The 6,000-nt window shown below is 38.0% G+C and overlaps 1 pseudogene; it reads right to left on the minus strand.

The window, feature by feature from the left end:
• Positions 1-5,517, minus strand: part of LOC131905578 (calponin-2-like) — a 34,697-nt pseudogene extending 29,180 nt beyond the window's left edge.
• Between the last annotated feature and the right edge of the window lie 483 nt (positions 5,518-6,000).

Here is a 6,000-nt window from a genome sequence, read left to right on the forward strand (position 1 = left end):
TGTCTGCAGTACTTGAAACCCTTGGATGTACCCACATCCCTTTCCCTGAGCAAACAACAAAATACAAAAACTCTTGTTTTCTTTTATTGAAACTGTCTGCAATTTACATGAGTTTATAAACAAGAGACTGATGTGAAAGAGATGAAGAAATCAGAAACTTTGGAACACATGCAAAGCTTGACCCTTAGCCTGCAGGGAAATCCACAGCCTGGTTGTCCCACCCTATTGTTTCCTGCTTGTTGTGTCAACACTGAGAAGGAAGCAAAATGTGTTGGGGGAGAAGAGAAGATGAGTAACTCATGCCTGTTGCCAGCTCTCAGGAACCTGAGGCAGGAAAATTATGATCAGCTACAGGACAGACATTGCTACACAGTAAGGCCCAGTTCCAAAACAAATCAGAATAAAGAAAAGAAAAGGCAAAACAAAACAAAACACCAAAAGTGTATGGTGGTACACATCTTATTTCCCAGCTGTGTACAGGCAGAGGAAGGGAAATGTACTCTGTGAGTTTGAGGCCAGCTTCATCTACAGAGTGATTTCCCAGACAGCCAGGGCTACAGAGTGAGACCCTGTCTCCAAACAAGTCAACAACAGAAACAACCAATAAATAAATTAATTAATAAAAGGAAGAAAAGAAAACAGAAAAGCAACAACAAAAAATCCACAATAAAACACAAAACCCACACAGGGTGCTGATATGGGGAGCTGACACCCTTTTGTGCTGTTTCTGATCCCCTCTGGGCAGTAGGCCATCAGGATCCTCACCCTGGCTGTCATCTCTGACTGGAGCCCAGTCAGATGATAAGTCCTACGGGAATATGTGGAGTCATATCGCCACCCCATACTGAAGACATGGCAGCTCTGGTTAGTTCCCTGTAATACATCTTCAGGGACATGGAAGAGTTATCATACCTGTCATTGCCCATGTTGGTGTTGTAGATGTGTTTCTGGTTCCCTGGAGTTATCATGCACACCTGACTGACATATGTGTTTGTGCAGTGGTCCAGGCATGGTAGAAGCACATCACAGAGATGTCACCTTGTACTGTATATCATTATAGACTTGCTTGCATACTTGTTGGTCTGTAGCCCAAAGATAAAGTGGCTGTCCTTCACAGTAGTATCATCAAAGTTCCTCTATTGTTTCTCTGAGTATTTGACCCTAATATCCACAGCACTCTACAGGCCTTAGTCTTGGCCTTTCCCACAAGTGGAAGTATATACACTTGTATCTATGTCATATTCCTGTTCTTGAACAGGTCATTGCACTTGAAGTGGTCCATGGAGTTCATGCCATAACTGACCATGGCCTTGATGAAGCTGTACAAGTTTTCTAGCAGTTAGCATTTCTGCATAGAGTGGTTGATCTTGGGGACAGAGCCAGCTGCAACATGTTCATGATTGTTCTTAGGATGACCCAATCCCTGAGACCCTTCTGGAAGTTGGGGCCAAAGGATAGATAGATAGATGCATGATACACTTGACCCAGATGTGGAGTTTGTCTTCCTTCTGAGTGTTATTTTTGGATGGGATCTGGTTCTTGACCTGAGACAGGAGCCTTTAGAATTGCCTCTTGTTAATCTACATGGAGTTTATGGTGTGTGGCACCTGTATAGGACCAATGTGGACCAGAGGAAGTTACTGTTATCAGACACTCATATTTTTAAAAGGTACAAAAATACACAGTGAAGTACAGAATTAAATTGTACATATATCTATTACCCTGCACTAAAACCAATTTCAAATGAATAAAATAATTCCATGTGAAACCTGAAACAATGATTGATTTTTAAAAAATTAAGACATCAGTGGTTTTCAGAGACTAAATTACAATTTAGATAATCATGCCATTCTCTCATTCTACATAGTGTGGATATCAGGGTAGGTGGATATCTCAGTTGCTTTTCTATTGCTATGAAAAAAAAAACACCATGACCAAAAGCCACATCAAAAGAATGGGTTTATTTCCTTTTACTTCTTATATTCCACCATCCAGAGAAGTCAGGACTGGCTCAGGCAGGAACCTGGACACAGGAACTGAGGCAGAGTCCATGGAGAACTACTTCTTACTGGGTTAGTCCTCGTGCTCTCTTTACCCTGCTTTCTTATGGCCCCCTGGTCCAAACACTCAGATATGGCAAGATTCCCATTGAGTAGTGCCCTTCCATAATAATTATCAGTTGAGAAAATGTACTACAGGCTTGTTAACAGGCCAATCTGGTGGCGGTGGTGGTGGTGGTGGTGGTAGTGGTGGTAGTGGTGGTAGTGGTCATGGTGGAGGTGGTGGTGGTGGTCTCAATTTATGTTCACTGATTTGCACCAATTTGACATAAAACTAGCCATCACAGTGGATAATACCATTTGTCCATGTGGTTGGATTAAATTTTATCAGGCATCTTAAAAAATGGCTGAATATATTTCTGAAGCTATGTACACAGAGGATGAAGTGAACGGTTGATAAACCGTCTGAAGTTGGCTTCATCATCCTATAATGTAACGTCAAGGGAAGAATTAAGGAAAAATTAAGACAGATAGCCAAGAGTGAAGATAAACTTCTTCCTGGATCCTGATCTACATGGATGTCAGTAAGTAACCTTATGCTTCAAGCTGCCATGCTTTCCCTGCTAAGATGAACATAATCTACTCAAACTGCAAGACAAATTATAACCTTTCTCAAATAATTGCATCATTTCAGGCATTTTTTAACTAAAAGGAGTGAGGTAAATAAATAACCTAGAGAAAAAATCCAAATGATTAGAAGAAAAATGGATAGGAATAGTGCAGATGAAAACCAATCATATTTGCATACAATGAGCTCCTATATTTCAAAGAAAATGGGCTGCATAATAAAACACTAAGATTTGATAAATAGTTTCAACAAATTAACAGGACAAAAAAATATACATATAAAAATTATATTTTTAGCCATATAAAAATTGATGGAAGGTATTCAGGAAAACATGTATGTTCCTATTGTCTTTTAAACTACATAGTATAAATCATATTTATATGGTTAAGAATATCTTTAGAGACCATTTTAATTCAGCATAATAAATGGAAGAAGGCACTAGGATACAGGAAATACTCCCATGTTACAAGATCAAAAAAGTTAACATTTTAAAAATGACTATGTTGCCAAAAGTAATAGTGATATTCAATATGATTCCCATCAAATTTCCAAATATATTCCTAACAGATAGAAAAGTAAGCACTAAAATTCTTAAGGAAGCAAGGAAGACAAGAAATAGCCAAGTGATTATGAGTCAAATATTCAAAGCAGTTACTCAGAAAATACAATGCAAAAAGTATATAACATCACCTGATTTAAAATACATAGAAATTAGAATCACACACACACACACACACACACACACACACACACACACACACACACACTTGTTGTTTAGGCAAAAAAAATCATATAGAAGCTCATTGAGTGTATGCTAAATGATAATAAAAGGGATAGTGACAACAAACTTTGAGATACATTTTCAATAAAGCAAAATATAGTTTCTTATATCATTTTAATCTTCTTTTGTCTCCTTCTGTTGATTCCTCCTATCTAACCTTTCTGTATTTATCATAACATCTAACAGAAGAATGTATTTCAAACCTAGAACTTGGAAGAAACTATCTCAAATTCTAGACTATGTCTTTAATAAGTTAATAACGTACCTTATATCAAGTCCCCAAATGCATCAATGGTCACACCAAATTAATCTCTCAACATATTATTATTTTCTTCTCACTCCATATATCTATAGAGGCTTTATCCCCCAAGAATGACTTGTATATCCATAAATTTCCAACATACATTCTGGAATCAAACAATAATAAAGAATGACTTTGGAAAAATTCCAATGGATATTTTGGTACATAATATATAGCTTATCAGCCATGACTCTACTCATACAAACATAAAAAAAAATGGGAAAATTAAGCATTTGATATGTGAAATAATGCAGCATAACAAGATTTTCATCTATGGACACTAAGGAACAAGAAGTAGGAAAATAACTTAAAACTCAGGTATGAATCTTGTTTGCCTTGATATGTAGATACTAAAGAAAGGAAGTTTCCTTGGATTCAGGATGACTAAGAGAATGTTTGCTTTTGTCCTGATTATTAGCTTTAAATTAATAGGAAACCCATGCAGTTACTGAGGATTCTTCATATATCATGTAAAATTAATACATAGCAATGTGAAGATCCACAGTGAAAATATTGGATTATGGTGATATTTTATTTGTACTGAAATGTGATTTTATTTGTATGTTAATAAATAAAGTTGCCCGGGGGACAGAGCTATTAGAGCCATAGCAAAAGCTGGGCATTGGTGGTGCATGCCTTTAATCCCAGAACTTGGTAGGCAGAGCTAGGTAGATCTCTGTGTGTTCAAGGATATAGCCAGCATTGGAGACACACGCCTTTAATCTCAATACCAACCATAGAAAATCTGGAGGTCTGTATAAACAGGCAGTGACGAGGTGGTCATGTGGTTGGGTTTACAACCAATGAGAAGGCAGAACAGAAAGTCTATATAAAGACAAACAGACAGGAAGTAGGTCTCTCTTGGCTAAAAAGGCTAGCTGCAGCAGACAGGTAAGTCTCTTGCTCTGATCTCTTGGCTTTCTTCTTTGTCTTGGTTCTGTGTTTCTTATTTAATAAGACAGTTGGTTAAATCTACATTGGATAATATTAGAAATGATGTTCAGTGTGTCTATATGAGCTCATGGGCCCTTCATGAACTTTTCACTCCATATGTTATTTAGTATCTACTAATGAAATCAACTTACATGATTTTCAATGGTGTTCACACATGGTTTTTGGCACAGGTCTGGTTATGAATTTTCTTAAGGGATATTCGTCCTTAGCACAGTTATGATATGGACATCAATGACATCATGACACATGAGGCATGAGAAGATGATTTGCATAACATGTTTTCCAGACTCTGTATGTCATATCATGAGGTTCTCAGATACAGAGTCCTAGACTTGAATATTTCTGGTTCCTCCAGGGAATATTACAAAGGACAGAAAGAACTGGAAGATATGAGTGGCTTCCCTGCTAAGCAAAAAGAACCAGACAGCTACATATGTGTAGGCAGAAGTTTCTTAGTCCCGCCTGGCCCTGCGCTCCCGCAGTCACTTATAAATAATCACTCAGAGGCTTATTATAAACTGTATGGCCTATAGGTCAGGATTCTTGCTAGCTAGCTCTTATAACTTAACTCAACCCATTTCTATTAATCCATATGTTGCCATGTGGCTGTGGCATTACTGGTCTTTTGGCATCTTGTTCCTTTGGTGGCAGGCTGGTGTCTCCTCCAACTTCTTCATCTTTTCTTCAGTTCAAATGTACTAAATAACCTTATCCTGCCAAGCCATAGGCAAATGCAGCTTTATTTATCAACCAATCAGAGCAACACATATTCACAGCATACAGAAAGACATCCCACAGCACATTTCCCAGCTATCTCAGTCGGTAGAGAATGGGTCGTGGGTTCTTGCCCCATGTTGGGCACCAAATAAGCAATAAATCCAGAGGAGTCTGTTTAAGAAGTATTAGGGAAATTTATTAAGGTAAATACACTCATGAATACAGAATGGAGTAGACAGCTGAAGTCATCCTCTGATCTGACCAGGAGCAAATACACTTCACAGGCAGGCAGCAGGGAGAAAGGGCATGTGACTCTTCTCCCTTTTCTCTTAAGAGGTCATGTACAATGGCAGGAAACACCAACTCTTTCAGGCCCTATAGCTGAAGATCATGGGCAGAGCAAATACCACTACATATATGCTTGCATGTAAATGAGATATATAATATGTCTGAATACTCTTGACCCATAAAACCATTATTCAGTCCCAAATCTGAGCAAACATGGATGAGGTGTGCATTTTATTTTTGTCATCTTGGTCTTGAATCTTCCTGTCTTCTTGTGTAATTTGACTGACATCAAGTGCTTTTGGAGAATAAATGACACTAAGAATCTGGATGA

This window comes from Peromyscus eremicus, chromosome 3 (genome assembly GCF_949786415.1).
Source record: "Peromyscus eremicus chromosome 3, PerEre_H2_v1, whole genome shotgun sequence".
Lineage (NCBI taxonomy): Eukaryota > Metazoa > Chordata > Mammalia > Rodentia > Cricetidae > Peromyscus > Peromyscus eremicus.